Source organism: Salmo salar, chromosome 18 (assembly GCF_965601325.2).
Source record: "Salmo salar chromosome 18, fSalSal1, whole genome shotgun sequence".
In the NCBI taxonomy this organism is placed as follows: Eukaryota; Metazoa; Chordata; class Actinopteri; order Salmoniformes; family Salmonidae; genus Salmo; species Salmo salar.
Window position 1 is genome coordinate 68,098,224 of NC_138308.1, and position 26,343 is coordinate 68,124,566.

General features: G+C 42.4%; 1 protein-coding gene and 1 long non-coding RNA gene across 7 annotated transcripts in view; both read left to right on the forward strand.

Annotated features, from left to right (window-relative positions):
• Positions 1-26,343, forward strand: part of LOC106577493 (VPS10 domain-containing receptor SorCS2) — a 343,959-nt gene that overhangs the window by 12,507 nt on the left and 305,109 nt on the right. The window lies entirely within an intron of this gene.
• Positions 619-24,816, forward strand: LOC106577494 (uncharacterized). Its single transcript, XR_001322157.3, has 3 exons — positions 619-23,504; positions 23,621-23,717; positions 23,814-24,816. It is a non-coding gene; the product is annotated as an uncharacterized LOC106577494 (long non-coding RNA).

The following is a 26,343-nucleotide window of genomic DNA, read 5'->3' on the forward strand; positions in this document are numbered from 1 at the left end:
CTACAAAGCGGGGGGAGAGGAAGAAACAAGGGGAAGGGGAAGTAACATCCGTTTGAATGTCTGGTTGGTGACGGGTGGAGGAGAGAGGATGCCCACTGCATCTTTGGGGGGGGGGGGGGGGGGGGGGGGGGCACGGGATGTGTGAGTGTGGAGAGAATGGAGAAAGTCCACTCTCGGGCATTTGGGCCAACTTTGGCACGCACTGAATGGAAGAGGGAAATCACACATACCAGTTAAAGCATGGACTGAGTTCGTTATGTCACTCGTCATGGTGATTGAACGCAGAGTCTCTGCATGTTTCTCTATTCACTTAACTATGGCATGTTTGTCTTGGTCGGACATTGTATTAGACTGCATCTTAATCAAACATTTGGCTGCACTATCAACACAGAATTGGTAACACAGATACAGTGGGTGCAGTTTTATCAATTGTAACTAATCATAGCTGATTCCTGATGATGCAGACAGAGATAGTGGAGAGGATCCGTTTACGGAAAGGCCATTAGCTATATATGAATGGGGAGAGATATCTTCACACATATCTTCACACATACAGAGGGATTATATCTGCCTGTCCCCCCCCCCCCCCCCCTCTGTTTCTCTCCCCCCTCTGGAATCTCAGGATATCTCTTCAGTCTTGTATCTAGTATCTCCCTCCCTCCCTTCAATCTTTTTTTTGCTCCGTCTCTCTCTGGGAATCTTTCGATATCTGGGGCCCTTCCCCCCCCTCTCTATCCCCCTCTCTCTCTGTTTCTCTTTTTTTCTCTCTGGGAAGCCATGGGTATCCCATCGGTCTTGTCTCATTTTACGCCCCGTCATCAAAACCCGAACTGTAGCATACCTGGGGCAGAGCTTCGCCTCGGGGAGCAGGAAGACCCTCGTCTGAACTCCCACAAGGCTCTGTTCCTGGTAACCCCTGACCCTGCCTTGTTAGAAGAAAATCCTCCATAAAGAAAAAAACCTTAAACACCATGTTTAGGGCAGCACCACTTGGGGGGAAATGGGGGGAGAAAAATGAGCTAAGCATTGTGTTTAAAAAAAATATCATCTTATTATCTTCCGTCAGTGTGAGATGTTGATTGGCTCCAATTAGTGTTCCAGCATCTGCACAAGGTGTCTCACGTTGCTTTACCCATTACTGTCATGACGATTACTTATCTGTCTGGCAGACGGTCTTATCTGAAGATGGGGTGGAGGGAGGGGCTGTGGCTTCCAATGACAGATGTGTGTGGGAGGGGGGCCTCTCCTGGAAAATATATCTATTTCAAATGCCTGGGGAGGAGGAGAGGAAAAGGGGGATATTGCAAGGCGATTGCTGCACTACACTGTACTGTTGTCAGCATCTATAAGAATAGACAGTCAAAATGAGCTTCCTCTTACAATGGGCAAGTATATAACAAGTGGAATTGGTTAGGGAAGCCATACTTTACTATTAGAAAATCTCATATTAACTATTTTTCTCCAGCTCCCCGACTATTTTCTTTCGCACTCTCGGCCCATTGTGTAAAATACTTTCTCTGTCGGCTTTTCCATTCGAGACACAATTTGCTGGATGAGATAGAGCCCTGTGTCTGGCCAAATCATCCCAGCGCGGTGGTGGAAGAAATTGAATTTTCCTATGAATATGTGATTGGCTGGGATGTGGTCTCAGTATTCACGGAGTTGTGCTAATCCACGGCGGGGAACACAAACATAGCCGTGACGCTATGGCGCTAACACCGGCCAGCAGCTGCCGTCACACACACCCCAGGATGAAATGCACACACACAAACACACACACACACACACACACACACACACACACACACACACACACACACACACACACACACACACACACACACACACACACACACACACACACACACATTGTACATACATACACACGAGACGGGAGGCAGCAGCTGTGTGTGTCTGTGTGTGTGTGTCTGTTTGTGTATGCCTGTCATTGTGTTGGAGTCGTGTGTGTGCGCACATGTGTGTGTAAGTGCACATGGGTGAATATGTGTCTGCTATTTATGCTAGACTTATGATTAATATAGTCGTTTGGGACTCTTGTTCAGACATGCTTGTGCTCTCTGTCCACTCATAGACCTTTCATAGACCACTTGTGAGCCCACAGTAATTCAAATCCATACCCAGCTAGCCCATTTGGTTCCTTGGAAGTTGTGGGAATGTATGTTTTTGGTTTCACGTTCGTTGTGGGAATGAGGCCATACGTTTCCTTACCGGTAAAACAACATTTTTAAACATTCTGAGAACAGAAGTGCAAATTTTGCCTGTTTTGGGAGCTTTTATTTTTAGGTTGCAGAGAGATTCTGAGAACGTTTTACTCTGGTTCCTTGAAAGTTTTCCTTGGAGGTTTTATGAACCTTTTACTGCAGTGGGCTAAATCAGGGTCACACAGAGTGTTTCTTGGTAGTCTTTAAAAAATCTACTTTGAAATAAAAGTGTACACCTCACACACATGGCTATGAAAAAAATGATGGCACATGTACCATGTCAGATATAGAGTTGAAATGTATTACATTTTGAGTTTTCATCCCAATATTACGCTTTATATACATCACAGAAGACCGTTTGACATACAAACACCGGATTTTGTGTGTTTAAAAAAATATATATATGTTTCAATAAGACCTTTAATAACAGTGCTAGCTTATTTTGGGGTCACCCTTTTTGAACTCCAAGTACAGATAGAACACAAGGAAATTATTGTCCTTAGGCATTGATAATGCAAACACATTTATTGTGACATGGTATCAGTGAGATTTGAACCTATAAACATCTGTTCTCTATCATGGAATTAGTCCACCAGAATGGAGCTAGTATGCCATGTACTTTTACACATAATATGCAATTTAGCAGACACCTTTATACAGTCATACGTGCATACATTTTACATATGGGTGGTCCCAGGAATCAAACCCACTACCCTGGCATTACAAGCACCAAGCTCTACCAATTGAGCTACAAAGGACTCATTTTAGAAAACTGTTCATTTTAGTCTATTCAAACAGACCCCATTTCAAAGCAAACAAGCTCTCATTAAGACCAGGTGTGGCCAATTCACACACCTGAACACACTTAAAGGACAAATCCACCCAAAACCACTCATTTCTATAATTTGCAGTGAGAATATGTGAGAACAATATTTTGGTGAACAAATGGCTCATTTTGTCATTATAATAAGATTGGTGACAACATGTGAATATTGTTGTGGAAATCTGTTGCAGCTCAAGTCGACTACAAAACCCACAATGCAATGCTTTCTCTATGGCTAGCTAGCAAATGTAGCTACACACAATAATGCCAAAGCCAATATCAGCACGTGAAGTAGCTTGTTAGCTGTAAAATCACTAAATTGCACTATCAATTTAGGAGTCTAGAATCTCACCATGTTTAACCTGCAGATTGATGTGCCTCACAGAGAGGAGTCTGACATTCGCAATGGCACCATGCAAAGCACCCTGGTCTGAAGGGGCAGACAAATAGGAGAAATGTGTTTCTCTAGGTAGGAATATCACAAAAATATGATCAATGAGGGAAGACAACCTGCCGCGTTATGACATCGGCCAGTATTGAAATCTGACATGTATGATAGATTTTTCTCGCAATCTAAAAGTCTGTATTCCTATTAACTTCCAGTGTAGTGAGAATGGCAATAGGCCAGATACTGTACACTTGAAAACATGAAATGACCCAGGGAATCGATAGAAGATCGCTCAGAGATGCACAGAAAAAATGTACAATTCTAAATGGGTGACTCTACTTTAACAAGATCGTTTTTTTGATGCTGAGTTACGGGATGGATATGTTTTTAAATAACGTCCTTAGTATGTTCTCTGAACATTACAAACATTTTCTTGTGGTTTTTATGGAATGTTTTATTAATGTTCTCACAACAATTTGAGAACATGACTTTAGATAGAATCATGAGGACGGCGCACAGTTGGCCCAGTGTCATCTGGGTTAGGGTTTGGCCGGGGTAGGCCGTCATTGTAAATAAGAATTTGTTCTTAACTGACTTGCCTAGTTAAATAAAGGTTAAATAAATAAAAAATCTGTAGGAAACGTTATGCTGAAGTTTTGAAATGACCACAGAAGAACATTGTTTCTTAACCTTCTTGGAACAATTTGAGAACATAACTTTAAATAGAACCATGAGGAAATCTGTAGTAAACATTATAGTGAAGTTCTAAAATTCCCACAGAAGAATGTTGTTTCTTGACATTCTTGGAACAATTTGAGAACATGACTTTAAAATAGAACCATGAGGAAACCTGTAGGAAATGTTATGCTGAAGTAGAGGAGAGTGGGGTAAGTTGAGCCATTTTTTACATTCAGCATCACTCCATTATGGAAAATATAGCATTCTATCTAACAAAGATATCTACATATATTTCAGGATATTGTGTATCCCTGGAAATAATCAGAATTAATTTAAACATTACAATTTTGAAAACATAACTTAAAAAAGTGGTCTCTTGGCACAATTTACCATGGGTATGGGGTAAGTTGAGCCACGGGAAAGGATAAGTTAAGCTGCCTACACATTTCTGTACTGAATGAAATATTACCATTATCTTTTAAAAAAACGTACCCAGGTTTGCATCCAACCTTTTTATGCGACTGAAGTACGTCGGATAAAAAAATGTCATTACAGGCCTGATAGAAACAGCAACTTTGTCGGTAAACTTTCCAAATGTTGACAAAAACGAAATACTCTATGCAAAATAAGATATTTTTGTGTCTGTAAAATGTATTATGCGATAAATTGTGGTGGAAACGCTTTTAATGCGCAAGTATTGATAAGATAAAAATCATATTGAAGTAAACTTGGAGTCACACAATGATATGTCGTGTGGTCCTCCCACTACAACTTGGGAATATGAATTATGAAAGACACGGTGATAAGTTTGATGCTCCTTTACAATACATATTGAGAGTCTTACTCTAGTGACATGATGGTAGATGCTTGGCTGCCATCTGACAAATAAAAATAATCTTGCTCTTTTGTCCATAACAATCTCATCATGTAGACTACACCCCACTGTATCTGCAAGCCGTTGGCTAGAGTGCACGTGCCAAGACCAGAATGGCACATTCCCTATATAACGCAACATTTTTATCGACAAAACCATGGGTAGAGTAGAACATGCGATGGAAACCCATTTAACTTGTATTTTTTATTAGGTACATGCAAATTTAACTGCGTAAGTTATTTTTTTACATGCAATACGTCATCATGTACAGCCTTTTATCTGCAACAAGTCAGTGTGATTGAAACACCCCACTGCTGGGAAAATGTGCAAACTGTTTTTATGCAGATTTTAGAATATTCACATGAAAATCTGTCGCCAATTGGATGGAAACCTAGCTCATGTATATCTTTATTTCCCAAACACAATTCAACACAATTACATAAACTTTTTGTCTGGTAATCATTTTAAGAATATTTTAACACAGGCTTAACACCTAACACAAACTTTGTACTTTTATTTAACACTTTTAGCATAAGCCAGGCCCTGTTGTTACCTTATATCCCAGTGATAATGCCTTGTATTACGCCTAGGAAGAAAACACTTCAATTTGCTCAACTTGCCATTGGCTCAACCATCGGCTCAACTTACCTCATGGCCATTGGCTCAACTTATCCCAAGGCAAATGTTTTGACTATATTAGCCCACACAGCTGCAAGGATGCACTTTCATGCTAGGACCTCCCATTGAAGCTTATAGAGACCCCAACTGATGTATAGAAGTCTTAAAATGATCTACTTTGGTTTAGATACAATTATCATGAAACCTCTAACACAATACATTTATTTGACTTGACTTTTTTTATCTAACTTGCTTACCTCTTTTTCCATGTGGTTTCTTCCTTCACAGACTCCATGAAATGATAATATATTCCTAAATATTTTGTCAAATGATACACTTTGTGTATTATTTCCTATTAACAAGTATGGCTCAACTTACCCCCTTGGTTCAACTTACCCCACTCTCCCCTATTGAAATTCTCACAGAAAAACATTGTTTCTTAATGTTCTCTGAACTATTTTAGAACATTCCCAATATCAAACCAGCTGGAGAATGTTCCTAGAACTTTACCAACATTGAAATGAAACGTAACCATGTTTGATGTGCCAAGTAACTATCCTGCACCATTCAAAGAAAGATGTGGGAAAGTTATATGCAAAATAACCATCGGACAACCACACTCTCACCCAGCTCTAAGAAACATATTGTTTTCAGAACCTTATGTTCTAGCTGGGTAGTGTCTGCTTGGCTAATGCCTATCATATATTTATCTTTATGCTAAGTACCTCTTGAGTTTGCTCCTATGGCGGCATTGGCGTCTCCACTGAGCACTTCAAACCACTTCCTTTGTAGCACCTGTGCTGCTGCAGAAAAATGATATAATTCTCAGATTTATTTTAGGGAAGCAGTAATGAGTGTACTGCAAGGCGAGCTAATGCCTCTGGGCTTGTCTCCCATGTTAGACAATGCTACGGAGTATGAGTCTCTCTCTCTCTCGCTCTCTCGCCTGCTGCCATATCCTCCACCACACACACACACACACACACACACACACACACACACACACACACACACAGACACACACACACAGTCACTGTGGGATAACACCTGTGAGTCAAACTCAATGGATCTCCCCCTCAGCACCAGCTCGGCTTTGTTCATAACTGAGTGGGTTTGTTATTTACAATCATATATTTCTCTCTCTCTCTATCTCCCTCTCCCTCTCCCTCTTTGTCTCTTTCCAGCACTTCACAGTTTCTGTCCCTCAAGTCAAAACTGAGCCTTCAGGAGTTAGCTCGATTCTCCGTCCACCCGAGTGACCTTTAAAACTTCTCTCGTAACAATGGAGAGGCATTCACTGTTTGCCAGACTGTATGCCACTCAACAGGGCAGTTCTGAAAGCCCTGTAATACCACTTGACTCCAGCGATTGTAATAAAGAGCATCAGCTGTCATCAGCCACGCCTTTCCACATGACATTCATGTGCTACACATGAATAACCGGATCCGTTTCCTTGTAGCAGATCTCTGTAATTTGATAAAACTGTGGATATTAGTTGAAGCAGAACCTTCCTGTCACTCTATATACCTAAGGGCATTGAATCTCCTCACTAGGCTGGAATCTTGTCAGTTGACTAGAATTTATTCCATATGACCCCTCTGTAAGTTTTCCTATATCAGGTATCCGAATCAAACTCGGGTTCAAAACCTTTAGATGTGTGTGATTGAGCTCACCTGGCGCAGTGGAACCAATGGAGTAGTCACAAAGGGCAAACTCAAGCTAATTCAAGCACACACTCTTGAACCTAGGTCTGGTCAGAATGGTGTAGGCCCGCTGTTGCTTGTGTTAAGTCTGACCATGCGTAAGATTGCAAAAAGTCCTTTTGACATAGTCGAAAGTTTTACAATCCCCCCCCCTCCCCCGACTGAGACAAAGCACGAGGAGTCTTTGGAAGAAAGTGAACTCCGATCCCGACCAAACCCAACGACTGAAAAATGTACTCAAATCATAATCCAATGATTTGAGACATTACGAAGAAAAACTCAAAACAGCCGGCTGACACCATATTTGACGGGCCTCTCAAGTGTAACTAATCACACGCCCTCTGAACGGGATCCCCTTTTTTCATTCTCTCCCATCGCATCACAGATCTTACCCTCTCTCCCTCCTTTCCTCCCTCTATCCCTCCTTCCATCCTGACTTCCATTGTGTCCGCCCAGAGCCCCTATACCTACCCAGACAATAAAATGTAACCTGGCACGTCTGAGAGCCAAATGCTCGGGGTAGAGAAAAGATTGCACCGATGCCCACACACACAACAAAAGAAAGGGGGGAGGGGTAAATCTGATAATGGCTTCCTCTGCAGAATATAGGCTTCTTCCTGGGAGCATTGTGGCACAGCACCCTATTCATCTACCAGGCTTAGGCCCTGTCCTATAATTACATATTCTTCATGGGGTTATATCAGTGAAGCCTGGGTATATGAGAACGCTGGTCAACAGACATAGGCGTGGGATGATTAGAAACAAGCTCAAAAGGTGGGTTTTTGTACCCCCCCAGACCAGATAGGAGACATGAGGGAGCAGAGGAAGGGAGCAAGAGAGAGGGCTTCCTTGTATGTCACAGAGATAAGAGTGAAAGAGGCCATCAGTGGAGTGTACAGTATCATTGAACAAACAGCTATTGTTTGGCCAGTTTCTCACCCCACATTACATTGTTGCCCACTGTTCCTGAATCCTGGCACAGAGGACTGAATATCCATGCCTTTCTTCTCAGTCTTCTCACGATCCCCTTGGCTGAATGAAATAACATGACCTATGAAATGTGACCACTTCCTGATACGGTGACTGTTTCTATATGGCACCCTATTCCGTATTGCACTACTTTTGACCATGGCCCATAAGGCTAACGAATAGGGTTCCATTTGGAACAGTCACTATGATCTATGAGAAGTGCAGACCGGCTACTAATTGTTTTCGCTAAGATCTCCCAATGCACGAGTTAGTCAACTCAAGTTAGGGTTTGGCCGTGTGTATGTAGCATTGATGCTTGGATGAGTTTTTCGTTTCTATCTATTCTGAAGAGTGTAATTAAAAGGGCAACACTTCGCAATCGCTGTTGCCTGCGGTTATGGCAAATGTCTTCATTTGCCTTGGTGGTTGCATTGTCTACAGAAAGGTGAACTAAGGTGCTTTCACCCTCAGCAGGTTGATGGCCTCCTGTCACACTAGCCCAGGGGGCTGGATATCTGACTCCCCATTCACAGTGATCCACTCCCACGTCTCCTTGTGTTGGTGTGTGTATGTACAAAAAAATATAAAACATGTATGCACTCACTACTGTAAGTTGCTCTGGATAAGAGTGCCTGCTAAATGACTACATTTTTGAATACAATATCTAAAGGTGTGTGTGTATGAACATTTTGAGGAGCTCTGTCTCCAATCAATTGGCCTGAGAGAGGAAAACACCATGACTTTCTTTTCTCATGCTCCCTTTCTTTCTTTCTTTTTCCTGAATGGAGGAATTCTCTGAAGCTCTTTCCCAATTGGGCAAATGGTTGTGGCAGCTCCCACAATCTCCTCTGTCTGTTCCTTTTTCGACACAGATATGAACACAATCACGAACACACACACACGTTTGTTTTACTATCCTTGCGGGGACCAAACAATTGAGTCCCATTCAAAATCCTATTTTCACTAACCCTAAACCTAACCCTTAACCTTAAATCCAATTAAATTAAACATTACAATTGTTTTGGGGTCATATGCACCAAATATAACTGGTGTAAACCTTCCCCTGAAATGCTTGCTTACGAGCCCTTTGCAACAATGTAGAGTTTAAAGATAAAATCAACGAGTAACACAAGAGGATTCAAATAAAATACACAAGAATGGAGCTATATACAGGGAGTTGCAGTACCAGATCAATGTGTATGAGGTGTTGGAGGTAGATACAGCATCAGGATAGATAATAATAACAGTGAAATAAAGAACAAAGCAGCAGCAGCGAATGATGAGTGTAAAATGTGTGTGTGCGAGTGAGCGTGCGTGCGTGCGCATATAATGTGTATGTGTGTGTGTTTGTGTTGTGTCGGTCTGCGTGTGTGTGTTATGTGTGTGTGCATATGTAGTGTATGTGAATGTGTGTGGGTTTTGTGTGGGAGTGAGTGCATATGTGGTTTCTATATATAGTCTAGTGCAGGGATAGGCAACTCTGTTCCTGGAGTGCCACAGGTACTGCAGGATTTTGTTCCAACTAGGCACCACACCTGACCAACTAAACTAATTGATCAGTTTAGTGATTGCCTAAATTCAACACACCTGGTCTTCCAGGTCGATTAGAATCAGGGACCAGGGTTACTTCCCCTGGTCTAGTGAATGTGCGTAGGGTCAGTGCAAGATAGAGTCAGTGCTGGTAGTCTGAGTACCATTAATTTACTATTTAGCATTCTGGCTATTTAGCGGACTTCTGGCTTGGGGGTAGAAGCTGTCTCGGAGCCTGTTGGTCCGAGAGCCGATGCTCCGGTAGCGTTTGCTGGACGGTTACAGAGTGAACAGTCTATGGCTTGGGTGGCTGGAGTCTTTGGCAATTTTTTGGGCCTTCCGCTGACACCGCCTGATAAAGAGGTCCTGGATGGCAGGGAGCTTGGCCCCAGTGATGTACTGGGCTGTCCGCACCACCCTCTGCAACACTTTGCTGTCAAGGGTGGTGCATTCGCCATACCAAGCAGTGATGCAGCCAGTCAAGATGCTCTCGATGGTGTAGCTGTAGAACGTTTTCAGGATCCGAGGGCTCATGCCAAATCTTTTCAGCCTCCTGAGGGGGAAGAGACGCTGCCGTGCCCTCTTCACGACTGTGCGGGTGTGTGTGGACCATGTTCAGTTCTTCATGATGTGGAGTCCAAGGAACTTGAAGCTCTCTAATCGCTCCACAGCCGCCCCTTAGATGTGGATAGGTGTGTGCTCTTCCCTATTTCTCATATAGTCCACGATCAGCTCCTTGGTCTTACCGACGTTGAGGGAGAGGTTGTTGTCCTGGCACCACACTGCTAAGTCTCTGACCTCCTCCCTGTAGGCTGACTAATCGCCCAGGGTGATCAGGCCTACCACCGCTGTGTCGTCAGCAAACTTGATGATCAAATCAAATCAAACTGTGACATTGGACGCTGTAGGTGTCCAGGAGGGCAGGTAGTTTGTCCCCGGTGATGCATTGTACAGACCGCACCACCCTCTGTTGGGTGCCGTACCAGGAAGTGATACAGCCCGACAGGATGCTCTCAATTGTGCATCTGTAAAAGTTTGTGAGTGTTTTATTTGACGAGCCAAATTTCTTCAGCCTCCTGAGGTTGAAGACACTGTCTGTGTGGGTGGACCATTTCAGTTTGTCCGTGATGTGTACGCCGAGGAACTTAAAAATGTCCACCTTCTCCACTGCTGTTCCGTCGATGTGGATAGGGGGGTGCTCCCTCTGCTGTTTCCTGAAGTCCACAATCATCTCTTTTGTTTTGTTGACGTTGATTGAGAGGTTGTTTTCCTGACACCACACTCCGAGTGCCCTCACCTCCTCCCTGTGGACTGTCTCGTTGTTGTTGGTAATCAAGCCCGCTACTGTTGTGTCGTCTTCAAACTTGATGATTGAGTTGGAGGCGTGCATGGCAGTCATGGGTGAACAAGGAGTACAGGAGGGGGCTGAGCACACACCCTTGTGGGGCCCCAGTGTTGAGGATCAGTGAAGTGGAGATGTTGTTTCCTACCTTCACCACCTGGGGGCGGCTCGTCAGAAAGTCCAGGTCCTTATTGCACAGGGCGGGTTTGAGACCCAGGGCCTCAAGCTTAATGATGTGCTTGGTGGGTACTATGGTGTTGAATGCTGAGCTATAGTCAATGAACAGCATTCTTACATAGGTATTCCTCTTGTCCAGATGGGATAGGGCAGTGTGCAGTGTGATATAAATCAATGTTATTCTCTGAGGCTGCCCGGAACATTTCCCAGTCCGTGTGATCAAAACAATCTTGAAGTGTGGATTCCGATTGGTCAGACCAGCGTTGACTGGTTCTTGTCACAGGTACATCCTGTTTTAGTTTCTGCCTATAGGGAGGGCCTTGTATGCATCGCAGAAGTTAGAGTAGCAGTGATCCAGTGTATTGCCCACGTCAGTGCTACAATCAATATGCTGATAGAATTTAGATAGCCTTGTTCTCAAATGTGCTTTGTTAAAATCCCCAGTTACAATAAATGCAGCCTCAGGATTAGAGGTCAACCGATTATGATTTTTTTCAACGCTGAAACCGGAAAAGATTATTGGAGGACCAAAAAAAGCCGATACCGATTAATCGGCCAATTTTTATATATACATTTGTAATAAATGACAATTACAACAATACTGAATGAACAATGAACACTTTTATTTTAACTTGTAGTTATTATAGGAATTATAGGACTATTTCTCTCGATACCATTTGTGTTTCATATACCTTTGACTATTGGATGTTCTTATAGGCACTTTAGTATTGCCAGCCTAATCCCGGGAGTTGATAGGCTTGAAGTCATAAACAGCGCTGTGCTTCAAGCATTGCTAAGAGCTGCTGTTTGAATGAATGCTTACGAGCCTGCTGCTGCCTACCACCGCTCAGTCAGCCTGCTCTATCAAATATCAAGTAATTACGGTCTTTGTTAGGAATAAATGGCCTTTCAACAGTTCGCAACGAGCCATGCGGCCCAAACTGCTGCATATACCCTGACTCTGCTTGCACTGAACGCAAGAGGTGACAATTTCCCTAGTTAATATTGCCTGCTAACATGAATTTATTTTAATTACATATGCAGGTTTAAAAAATATACTTGTGTTTTGATTTTAAGAAAGGCATTGATGTTCATGGTTAGGTACATTATTGCAACGATTGTGCTTTTCTTAAATCATCACCTGTTTGGCGAAGATGAAGTAGGCTGTAATTCGATGATAAATTAACAGGCACCGCATTGATTATATGCAACACAGAACAAGCTAGTTAACCTAGTAATATCATCAACCATGTGTAGTTAACTAGTGATTATGTGAAGATTGATTGTTTTTTTTATAAGATAAGTTTAATGCTAGCTAGCAACTTACCTTGGCTCCTAGAAGCTACAAGGTCCTTTTGATACTGCACTTGCGTAACAGGTGGTCAGCCTGCCACGCAGTCTCCTCGCGCAATGTAATCGGCCATAATCGGCATCCAAAAAGGCAGATTACCGATTGTTATGAAAACTTGAAATCGGCCCTAATTAATCTGCCATGCAGATTAATCGGTCAACCTCTACTCAGGATATATGGTTTCCAGTTTACATGGAGTCCAGTGAAGTTCCTTGAGGGCCATCGTGGTATCTGCTTGAGGGGGGATATACACGGCGGTGACAATAATCGACAAGAATTATTTTGGGAGATAATATAGTCAGCGTTTGATTGTAAGGAATTCTAGTTCAGGTGAACAAAAGGACTTGAGTTTCTGTATGTTATGATTACATCATAAGTTGTTAATCATTAAGCATACACCCCTGTCCTTCTTCTTCCCAGAGAGATGTTTATTTCTGTCTGCGCGATGCATGAAGAAACCCGGGGTCTGTACCGACTCTGAAAAACATATCTCAAGAGAGCCGTGTTTCCTTGACACAGAGAATGTTACAATCTCAGATGTCTCTCTGGAAGGCAACCCTTGCCCTAATTTCGTCTACCTTGTCTAGAGACATTGGCAAATAATATACTCGGAAGCGGTGGGTGATGTGCAGCCATCGAAGTCTGACCAAGAGGTGTTGGTGTTAGAGTCAAGCGTGGCCATGCATTTGTGGGTGAACAGGGAGTACAGGAGTGGACTAAGAACACACCCATGATCCCTAACTTTAACCCCAAACCCCTTTAAAGCTAAACCTCACCCTAGTTTTTTAGTTTATTAACTACCATTTAAAAAAAACAAGCACACATAAAGCTTGAAAAAGTCATACATGCACATGAGTAATATCATCGAGGATAACACACAATAAAGTCTGGGACTTATTTCCATTGTGGTCCTCTTGAGACAAGATTGCTAGACAAGATCGAACACAGTTAAACACAGTATGGCAGTGAAATAGTAAAACAAAAACAGAGAAGAAGAACATCTATCTCATCATTGCAGTTACATCATAGGGGTTATTCATATGGGCACAGAAGACAAAGCATATTTTTACTTTATTTTTAAAGCTGCCAAGAGAGGACATTGTTTTTATGGGCAGAGGCAACTTATTCCATTCTGAGTTTCCAGTATACAAGAAAGTACCTTTCCCAGCATTACTCCTGAACCTGTATAAGCACACATAAGCAACACCTGCTGCTGTGATTGTGTGCATCCCTAACACTAGGAAAGTAATCACTTAGATATCTGGACGCAGGACCATAAATACTCCTGTAAACCAAACCTAGTCTAATCTGGGACACCCTAGCCTCAACAGGCAGCCAGTTTAGTTCCTGAAAGCAGCTCCTGCCTATGTGTGCCTAGACTCACCTTTAATACTACCCTGATCAGCTTATTCTGGGCTATCTGGAGCGTCCCCTTCGTAAGTTTAGATAAGCCCCCAAACCAGGAAGTACTAGCGTAGGCAAAGTGGTATTGAATGAGGGCAGTGGCTAGCACTTTCATGGAGTCCTTATCAAGCAGCTTGGACTTTCTAGCAAAACCTTAGTCCTGACGTAAACCTTCCCTAGCACTTTATTGGCCATGCTCACACCTCCCAAGCTTCCATCAAAGATACATCCCAGGTAGCTAAGAGGTTTTAGTAGTCAGCACCTCACCCTCTAACTCCACTCTGATTTCAGAGGACCTACCCTAACTCCTAAGCCTAACCCCAATTGTAATCCTAACCTCTAAGCCTAAAATAGCCTTTTTACTTGTGGGGACCAGCGAAATGTCCCCACTTTTGCCTTGTTTAACTATCCTTGTGAGGACTTCTGGTCCCCACAAGGATAGTAAAACCAAAAACACATCAGGTCCCATGATCTCTGTGCGGTTCCAAATCAACGGCGATCTCAGCAACGGGATGTCAACTGATCGAATTCTGCTCATCCTCCAAGTCCTATTCGCGTAATTCCATGGTAATAGAATTACACTTTGATTTCACTTTAAAATGTATGCCAAAAAACAAACATTGATTTCAAAGTTTAACAAACCATACAACTCTATGCACAAGGACAACTTTGAACAATTTAACAGAAAATGTCACAAACACATTTACTGGAAGAACTGCAGATGCAAAGTTTGGTAACAGAATTACGGTAAAATCTGTTTTGTGACAACATTTTCCAAAAACTGTTAAATATCTGCTAAAAATTAAGATTCACAGATGTCTGCAGAAAGAATGGGGTGTCTATGACATGACACCTTGTGTTTGAAAAAATGTATTTTGATTGAGCTACAGTAGTGAAGTGGATTTACATCCAGTAACTGAATTACATCATGGGTACCTGATCTGTACTATACAGAAATGCATAATTATGGATATGAATATCACTCTCTTCATGGCGATGTATCCTGAATAGGTACACAGAGTTAGAAATTCTTATTTTGCATATTATTTTAATAAGCTCTGCCCCCAAACACCACCACATTTGGTTGGTCCGAACCAGACCAAATCTGAAACAATCACAGCAGAGTCAAAATCAAGCTTTATTTATATAGCACATTTCAGACATGAATAGAACGCAATGCGCTTTACAGGAACAAACATATTTAAAAACCAATGAAAATAAAAATAGAAATATTTACTACACAAACATAAGAGAATAAAAAAACTCAATAATAAAATCTGAAAGACTAAACACCCTAAGGAAAAGCAAAAATAAAAAGGTGTGTTTTAAGATCGCTTTTAAATACGCCCACAGTTTTGGCCCCCCTCAGGTGCTCGGGCAGACTATTCCAGAGGCACGGGGCATAGTAACTAAAGGCTGCTTATCCATGCCTCTTGGTCCTAGGCTTTTGGATAGTTAAAGGGCCATGCCAGAGGACCTGAGGTACCTACTGGGTACATAACTCAAAAGCATGTCTGATATGTATTGGGGTGCACAATCATGGATTGATTTAAAAACCAATGGAAGAATCTTAAAATGTATTCTAAAACTCACAGGTAGCCAGTGGAGACTAAAAACCGGTGTAATGTGTGCTTTCCATCCGGTCAGTACCCGTACAACCAGAACCAGCGCCTTATGCATATTTTTTGCAGTTGACCAATTACATTTCAGTCATTTAGCAGACGCTCTTATCCAGAGCACTTGAATACATACATTTCTTCTCTCCATACTGGTCCCCCGTGGGAATCGAACCCACAACCCTGGCATTGCAAACACCATGCTCTACCAACTGAGCCACACGGGACCAATGGCTTTCTTGGGTAGACCAGACAAGAGAGCATTACAGTAGTCAAGCGGGCTTTTAATAAAAGTATGGATGAGTCTCTCTGTATCAATCTGAGATAGAAACGTCCGTACCTTGGCAGTGTACCTCAGGTGGTAAAAAATATATTTTGGTCACATTCCTAATGTGTGATTTGAAATTGAGTTCAGAATCTAAAATGACACTGTTACGAATCCCTTTGGCCCTGCAGTCTAGGGGGGATGGAAACGAGACCCGTAACATAACTCATGCAAATCATAATAGTGATAAAGAACAGTGAGAACAAAAACCACAGACAACTTAAATCTACCGTCAAACACTATAGGTTTATTTTAAAACACACGGTAAAGGGGGGCGGGAAAAGGGGCTGAGCTGGACCCAAGGAAATAAATAATAAGTATTCAAAAACACCCCTAAGCTAGTCTACCTGCTTCAAGCACAGCTAGCTAACTAACCAATAAAATACAGTTGGTGGTTTGCCCAGTTCTAACTAGTGTACTTAGACCAAGTATTCCTACGGGTATTGTATGCCCATGGGCGACTTGTCTTGGTACCCCCTTCTCCCACCATCAAACAAACAGTCAACACTTTAACAAAAACAATACTCACAGGCTGACGGACAAAGTGACATGTAGTTGCAAAAACAAAAGAGAGATCAATCCAGCGAGAGATTGAATGATACAGAGAGGTCGAGCTACAGAGAGAAAGATTGAACTGTTGAGAAAACTACTGACTGGTTTTTTAAACCAAGGGAAAGGGGATGTGATTGGTTGAGGGAAAAGGAGCAGGTGTCTTGGTTGGTGACTGATTGAGGAATGATAATTGTCACCTGTGAGGGGAGAAGGAGAGAAAAGAAATACACATACAGGATACACACTACCAGTATCCGTAACACTCCCACCCTTAAAAGAGCAACCCTAAGGGGGATTGCGAACAAAGTATACTCACAAGATCAACACTCAAAGTCAACTTTACAAAAATCATTATTTTACACACGAGACAAAGCATCTGCTAACACATTATCAGAACCCTTTTTGTGACGGATCTCCAAATTATAATTTTGCACAATAAGCGCCCAACGCATAAGGCGCTGGTTCTGGTCGTACATCCGGTGGAGAAACACTAAGGGGTTATGATCAGTATATACGATCACAGGTAGGGCACTAGAGCCAATGTACACTTCAAAGTATTGCAGAGCTAACAAAGCTAGAGCTTCTTGCTCGACGGTTGCATAGTTTGCTTGACATTTGTTAAATTTTAGTAGAACAGCACCAGCACCTCAGGCACTAGCATCTACTTCAAGTTTAAACGGCCGTTCAAAATCCGGAGCAGCAAGTACAGGGGTATTACATAAGAGTGCTTTAGCAGTATCAAAATCTACCTTACAATCCGGGGACCACTCAAACGATCTAGCCAGACTGAGCAAATCGGTCAAGGAAGCAACTACCGCAGAGAAGTTTTTACAGAAACTACGGTAGTAGCCAACCATCCCTAAAAAGTGGCGTAGCTCTTGTCTGGTGGTAGGTGCAGGGAATGCAGTTATAGCCAAGACCTTGGCATCAACAGGGCGCACCTGTCCATGGCCGACCTCTTTGCTGAGATAGGTAACAGTAGCCTTCCCAAACTCGCACTTTGCCAAGTTCAGGCTTAGAGAAGCAGCTGCCAAACTTTCACATACTACCCTTAGAGAGTTAACATGATCTGACCACTCAGACGAATAAATCACTAAATCATCAAGGTATGCACTACAATTGGGAACGCCAGATAATACTGCGTTAACCAGTCGTTGGAAAGTGGCTGGTGCATTCCGCATCCCAAAAGCCATGACTGAGTATTGTAGGAAGTTGTCTGGGGTCACAAAGGCAGAAATCTCAGAAGCACGTGAGGTTAATGGAACCTGCCAGTAACCTTTTAAGAGGTCCAACTTTGTTACATAAGTAGCAGCACCAACAGTGTCAATGCAGTCGTCCAGTCTGGGTAACGGGAACAAATCTGGCATTGTGACAGAATTTACCTTTCGATAATCCGTACATAACCTGGACGTACCATCAGGTTTAGGAACCAGAATGCAAGGAGAACTCCAGGGCTTGAACTTGGCGTAGCCAGGTCGTTCTCCAACAAATATCTCACTTCATCCCTCATTATTTTCCTCTTAGAAGCGTTGACACGATATGGGTGTTGTTTGATAGGGGCAGCATTTCCAACATTAATGTCATGTTCCAACATGTTTGTGCGAGTAGGAACGTCATTAAAGAGACATGGAAAACTGTGTAGTAGCCTCACAATATCGTTGGCCTGTCTGTCCGTTAAATGAACCAGACCTGACTGGAGAGACAGCAGCATTTCTGAGTTGGGCAATCTAACGCAATGTTGCTGAGTATTGCACAACTTTAATCCATCAACATCATTAATATGACAGCCCACTATCATAGCAGTAGAAGCAGAAAAGACATCAGTACCTTCCGCTGTTTTTGAACTATCTACCTGGGTGATGGGTCGGGTGTGGTATGCTTTCAACATGTTAATGTGGCACACACTTTGTTTGCGTTTTCTATCAGGAGTTTGAAGCACATAATCAGTTTCACTTAATTTCTTTCCAATCAAATAAGGACCAGAGAAACGAGCTGACAGTGAAGATCTTGGAACAGGCAATAACACCAGTACTTGGTCACCTGGCTGTAGTGGACGAGAAACAGCCTGTTTATCATAGTGTCTTTTCATACTCCTCTGTGAGGAAGACAGAGCTTCCTTTGTGAGAGAACAGGCTTGGTGTAGGCGCTCACGAAAGCGACTAACGTAGTCCAACACATTCTCATCTCCCGTACACAACTCTTGGGACAAAAACTGTTCTTTAAGGACTTTCATTGGTCCTCTCACTGTGTGCCCAAATACTAGTTCAGCCGGGCTGAACCCTAGGGACTCCTGTACAGTTTCACGAGCAGCAAACAAAACTAGAGGAACTCCCTCATCCCAATCTTTCTCAGATTCCAAACAATATTTACGTAGCATAGACTTCAGTGTCTGTTGCCATTGTTCAAGCGCACCCTGAGACTCTAGGTGATATGCGCTTGACACACGGTGCGTAATTGACAAGGATTTTAACACCTGCTTGACGAGCTTTGATAGGAAATTTGTACCTTGATCAGTTTGTACCACCTTAGGTAGCCCAAATGTCGCGAAGAATTTAATTAAGGCTTTACTCACTACCGGAGCTGTAATCCTACGCAGAGGAATGGCATCGGGGTATCTTGTTGCCATACACATAATCGTTAACAGAAACTGGTTACACGTAACAGACACCTAAGTTTTTTACCTGGTGTGTGAATTAAAATGTGCTGCCAGATCCTCTCTCTCTGCTTTGGCTCCAATAATAAGTACCTCGGTCTTGTCTTGATTTAGCTGGAGGAAGTTGTGAGTCATCCAAGTATTTAAATCACTAATGCAGTCGAATAATGTGTCTGTTAAACTAAAATCCTCTGGTGACACAGAAATGTAAAGTTGTGGTTCGTTTGTGTAGCAGTGAAAATCAATGCCTTGCTTTCTGATAATGCTGCAATGGGTAACAAATATAACCTGAACAGTACCAGACCCAGAACCGAACTTTGTGGAATGCCACATGTGCAGTGACGTGTAATCATGGATGCCAAGGGAAGTCAAGATTCTTAAAAATAAATAAATAAATAAATAAAAATATTTAGTCTCTGTGTTTCATACATTTCCTTTAATTCGTAAGAGGCTGAATGTATCTCACCGGAGAAAGCATTTGAGCGAATGAAACAGCGCCCCCTCTGTCTCAGTATGTTTAGCACCTCCATCTGATGCTGTCTGGTCAAAAATAGTATGACACTGTTGTCGCTCGTAGCATTGAATGCAAGGGAAGCCAGCGAGCATTTGGCCTCCCTTGATGAAAAAAAAGTATAAAATAATAGCCAGTCAGCATTGAGGTAAACTGAGTGAGCTCAGCTGTGAATGGTCCTGGCGCACCAAAAAAAAAAGCGTCAAGGGAACCCAATTTAGATTTGGCTTCACACCAATCACTTCACATGCCAAATGTCATTGACAGAAAAAAAATAGAATTGTTGCATCTCGTGGAGTTGTTGTCCTCTGGTGGCTAGCTAGCTAGCTGGATAAAATCGTTAATTTCCTAACTTAGCCATGGATTGAGATAGGGATTTGGACTTGTGGTTTTAATTAATTCTCCGTACTGGTAACAATATCTACCAAGAGAATTATAATCTATATTATTAGTAGCCATCTATTTACCACCACAGACCATTGCTGGCACTAAGACCACACTCAACCAACTCTATAAGACCATAAGCAAACAAGAAAATGCTCATCCAGAAGTGGTGCTCCTAGTGGCCGGGGACTTTGTGCAACTAAAGGGAAAAAACTCTAGACCACCTTTACTCCACACACAGAGATGAGCTCTCCCCCGCCCTCCACTTGGCAAAACTGACCATAATTATATCCTCCTGATTCCTACTTACAAGGAAAAACTAAAGCAGGACGTGCCAGTGACTTGCTCAAAATGAAAGTGGTCAGATGCTATGCTACAGGACTGTTTTGCTAGCACAGACTGGAATATGTTCCGGGATTCATCCAATGGCATTGAGGAGTACACTACCTTAGTCATCGGCTTTATCAATAAGTGCATGGACGATGTCGTCCCCACAGTGGCCCTGCGTACATATCCCAACCAGAAGCCATGGATTACAGGCAACATCCACATCAAGCTAATGGCTAGAGCTGCTGCTTTCAAGGAGCGGGACACTAATCTGGACGCTTATAAGAAATCCCGCTATGCCCTCAGACGAACCATCAAACAAGCAAAGCGTCAATACAGGATTAAGATTGAATCCTACTACACCGACTCTGACGCTCGTCGGATGTGGCAGGGCTTGAAAACTATTACGGACTACAAAGGGAAACCCAGACGTGAGCTGCCCAGTGACGCGAGCCTACCAGATGAGCTAAATGCCTTTTATGCTTGCTTCGAGGCAAGCAACACTGAAGCATGCACGAGAGCACCAGCTGTTCTGGACGACTGTGTGATAACGCTCTCGCTAGCCGATGTGAGCAAGACCTTTAAACAGGTCAACATTCACAAAGCCGCGGGGCCAGACGGATTACCAGGATGTGTACTCAAAGTATGCGGACCAACTGGCAAGTGTCTTCACTGACATTTTCAACCTCTCCCTGACCGAGTCTGTAATACCTACATGTTTCAAGCAGACCACCATAGTCCCTGTTCCAAAGGAAACGAAGGTAACCTGCCTAAATGATTACCGCCCCGTAGCACTCACGTCGGTAGCCATGAAGTGCTTTGAAAGGCTGGTCATGGCTCACATCAACAACATACTCCCGGATACCCTAGACCCACTCCAGTTCGCATACCACCCCAACAGATCCACAGATGACGAAGTCTCAATCGCACTTCACACTGCCCTTTCCCACCTGGACAAAAGGAACACCTATGTGAGAATGCTGTTCATTGACTACATCTCAGCATTCAACACCATAGTGCCCACAAAGCTCATCACTAAGCTAAGGACCCTGGGACTAAACGCCTCCCTCTGCAACTGGATCCTGGACATCCTGACAGGCCTCACCCAGGTTGTAAGGGGAGGCAACAACACGTCTGCCACGCTGATCCTCAACACTGGGGCCCCTCAGGGGAGTGTACGTAGTCCCCTCCTGTACTCCCTGTTCACCCACGACTGCGTGGCCAAACATGACTCCAACACCATCACACAACAGTGGTAGGCCTGATCACTGACAACGATGAGAGCCTATAGGGTGGAGGTCAGAGATCTGGCCGTGTGGTGCCAGGACAACAACCTCTCCCTCAATATGAGCAAGACAAAGGAGCTGATTGTGGATTACTGGAAAAGGTGGGCCGAACAGGACCCCATGAACATCGACGGGGCTGTAGTGGAGCGGGTCGAGAGTTTCAAGTTCCTTGGTGTCCACATCACCAATGAACTATCATGGTCCAAACACACCAAGACAGTCGTGAAGAGGGCACGACAACACCTTTTCCGCCTTCAGAGACTGAATAGATTTGGCATGGGTCCCCAGATCCTCAAAAAGTTATACAGCTGCACCATCGAGAGCATCCTGACCGGTTGCATCACCGCCTGGTATGGAAACGGCATCTGGTCGTAAGGCACTACAGAGGGTAGTGTATACGGCCCAGTACATTCCTGGGGCCAAGATTCCTGCCATCCAGGACCTATATATAATAGGCGGTGTCAGAGGAAAGCCCAAAAAATGTACTCCAGTCTCCAGTCACCCAAGTCATAGACTGTTTTCTCTGCTATCGCACGGCAAGCAGTACCGGAGCTCCAAGACTAGGACCAAAAGGCTCCTTAACAGCTTCTTCCATAAGACTGCTGAACAATTAATCAAATGGCCACCGGACTATTTACATTGACACCCCCCTCCATTTGTTTTGTACACTGCTGCTTTTTGCTGTTTAATATCTATGCATAGACACTTCACCCCTACCTATTTGTACAAATTATCTCGACTAACCTGTTCCCCCGCATATTGACTCGGTACCGGTACCCCCTGTATATAGCCTCGTTATTGTTATTTTATTGTGTTACCTTTTTACAATTTTTTACTTTAATTTATTTGTTAAATATTTTCTTAACTCTTCTTGAACTGCACTGTTGGTTAAGGGCTTGTAAGTAAGCATTTCACAGTAAGGTTTGCACTTCTTGTATTCGGTGCATGTCACAAATAAAGTTTGATTTGATTATAACAGCGGTTCTGATCCAACCATAAATTCATACATTGTGCCCTGGCCTGAGCGGATGGAAGTTCAACATGTAGCTAGATGTAGTAGGCTAATGTTAACTAGCTGGCCTGGCGCATCATCTGGCACTAGAGTCCTGCATCAGGCAACAACAAAAAAACTGTCAGTGGTCCTGGAGTTAAGAGTGAACTTGGGTAAATACAATGGGGGAATTTCACTTGACATGTGGACTGATGATTTTAGAAAAATAGGCACGGTGGGCTTTTGGTTTATCTCACACTAAAAACAGAAATAAATTATTCTATATAACAAACTGGCTTTATTTACAAATTAGTAAGAATGTCTCACCCCATGTTCAAGAATGGCCTTTTTTCCTTTATTCAGATTACAATCGCTCACATTCGGTTATCTGAAATGAAATCATCTCCAAAATATTGTTATTTAAAAAAAAAAGCTATAGAAAGTTGGTTGGAATTTCAATTTTAAAAAAATGAACTTGTCTGTTAGCCCTACATTAAAGACCAAAATTGGTTCACGAAAATTGTGATCAATAAAAATATTTACCAGTTTCATTTAAGGACCTAAACATTTACAGCTGTATAGATTGCAAAATAGTTGGGAAGAGATTTTCGATGTACCAATTCCATGGCACATGGTTTCTGAATTGACACGCAATTTTCAGTTTATTATAACCTACTATATTATAACCATAAGTCCACGCAAGTTTCTTCCAGGGTTAGGACTGTAACCACCAAAGGACTTGAAAATGAGCCGGAACTGAGAGGATCTCCAAAACTAAAGGTATTTTTGTTTCAGTGCATTTTCTTTAAAAACATGTATATAGCCTATCAATGTGTAGGTATACTGTATAATAACATCGATAATTGTGTACTAAAAATGTGAATGTGTTTTTGCAGAGCATACAACCATGCCGACACCCATCCGTGGAGATCATTGGACAAAGGGCTAGACAACGGGCCGCACCGAAAAAAACGCATGGTTCCCAAGAAAGTGGTTAGTTTTGCTCGATTCTTAAAATGTCTTTCTATACACAGTATTGTGTGTTGTAGTCACTTTTAATTCTTAATTGATCTACCGTTTCTATCATAGGCCACTGTAATCAATTGGGGCTCAGGGCGGGACCATTCTGTTCATCTGATGAAGGTGGACATGGATCAGATTCAAACTTTGAAGACCGAGATCGAGTCATTTGATTCTTTTACCTTTATTTAAGGTAGACCAGTAGAAAGAGCAACATTCTCTGAGGGAAGAGATACTGGTGACAGCTGATGCATTGGTCCAGAGCCAGGCGGTATTGGCGGAGAGTCAAGCGGCATTGGCGGAGAGTCAGGCGAAGAATGGCGCGTTGAAGAGGGCGAGGAACAAGATGGAGTCATAATCCATGCCAGGCATGCCAGTGAGCTCTGGAACTCTACCTCCGACAGGCAGTCAACATACTGTACGTGGCGGGTTCAATCGCTTTATTGTTTAATTATTTAAGGCTCCTTTCTATTCTCCGTGCTGGAGTTCTTTTAAGAATAAAGTAGGCTAATGAAGGCAACACATTGTTGCTTACTGGAACACCCAAAGTCATCCACTTGTTATAATAGGATTTGAAGCAATAGCTTACCCGCGTGTGGTCAACTATTTCAGCACTGTTTCGCACTGCTCTGAGACAAGCATGGGGACTGGTCTTGATAAATCAATGAGATTTTTATTTTCACTGAATCTCCGTTTGGGTATTGGTTAGCCTACAATTAGGGTGTGGAAAAGTTAGGATTATTTTTTGCTGTCCGTCAATGATTCCCAAACCAAATGTAAAGAGCTTGAGCAATTTTGACAAAAACTATGAAAATGCATGTAAATGTGGCCCTAAGGGTTGTGCACAATCTCACATTCAATTCGTGCATATATGTACATAATGTATATCTGCAGATGTGAGTTTTTGTGTGTTTTTGTGTGGCTTTACAATGTTTACTATGTACTGTAGGCTATGGGTACTTGTTAGATTGCACATTAGCCTAATAAACATCTGCATTTTGAAATTGTTTTTTTTACCATGGTAGATGCTGTGTTTTTTCTTGATGGCCAATATTAAAAACTGTCATATGCATTTGTGCAGTCAATCGCTTTATTATTTAATTATTTAAGGCTTCTTTCTATTCTCCGTGCTGGAGTTCTTTTAAGAATAAAGTAGGCTAATGAAGGCAACACATTGTTGCTTACTGGAACACCCAAAGTCATCCACTTGTTATAATAGGATTTGAAGCAATTGCTTGTGGTCAACTATTTCAGCACTGTTTTGCGCTGCTCTGAGACAAGCATGGGGACTGGTCTTGATAAATCAATGAGATTTTTATTTTCACTGAATCTCCGTTTGGGTGACCTAGTAGCCTACTCCCTAGTAGCCTACTCCCGACCGGCCGCGTTGTACAGCGTCAACTTTTGAAAGCCAGTCACCGCACCCCTCCCCCCCACACCCCACCATGTTAACAAAACTTTTTCTCTCTTTCTAATTCTCCTATTTTCTTCTCGCTAAATAAAAGGTACTGTAGTTGCCCTGATACTTCCCACCTTTCCCTCAGCTATACATCCATGGCTCTTCCTATAGCATCTGCCTCCATCTAATCCTTGTTTAGAGTTACTGAATCTGGCGCTGTCTGTCAGATGTATAATTTTTGGTTTTTCTTGTAATATAAACACCATTATATTAATCAAATTAATTAAGCTACATTTCTTAAAATCAATCCCATATACTATGTTCTTACAAAAAAAGGTTTTAAATTCTCTAGTACAGCCAATATTAAAAACAGTCAAATTCTTCTCAAAGATGCCCTCTGGTGGTCAAACTGGCACTAACTAGCATTAATGGCAACAATGGCTGACACTTAAATAATGTGCCATAGAATTCTGCGGCAGCCTGCAAGCAGTGCTGCAGTACGACGCAATTTTTAAAGAACCACTGTACACAGAAATCGGAAACATGGGCAACCACATAATTTAGCTTACATTGATTGGACTAAATAGTTGTTGGTATATTTTAGTTGTCACTGTATTAGACTAAGCATAGTTGATGAGATGATGTTGAAATTTTGAAGTTGAAATGGTGCTGTAATAGTGGAGGCAGTGCCTGTTTTTTTGTGACTTGCGGTAACTCTCCGTAAATCAATAGTAGTTTAGTAGTCTGAAAAAGTCCGAAACATTAACTTGCTTGACCATGCTGTAGGTCATGTAACTGTTTGTTACATACAATATGTTTTGTGGACTTTACCGGACAGATGTTTCTCTCCGGTTTTGTGATGAAACAAATGTGTGGTTGAATATATTCTGCAACTGTCCTCTTATTGTCTTGTCCTTATGCCTATATATCATGTTGTCAAGGCATATGAACTAACAGGTTATAGAGCAAACAATGCAAATATCACAACACATAGGTTGTTATATGAATTGGCATCCCCGGTTATTTTACCCATGCACCGCTACTGCACATGTGATATCAATTTTCTTTGAAAACCAATTTTTCCAGAATTTTGCACATTTAAGTTTGGAGATTAGCCAAAAATAGCTAAGAGCTGAAGAATCTAGGTTACATTTCTTCAGAAGGGGTTTCACCATAGCAGTTTGTAGTGCAGTGGGGAAA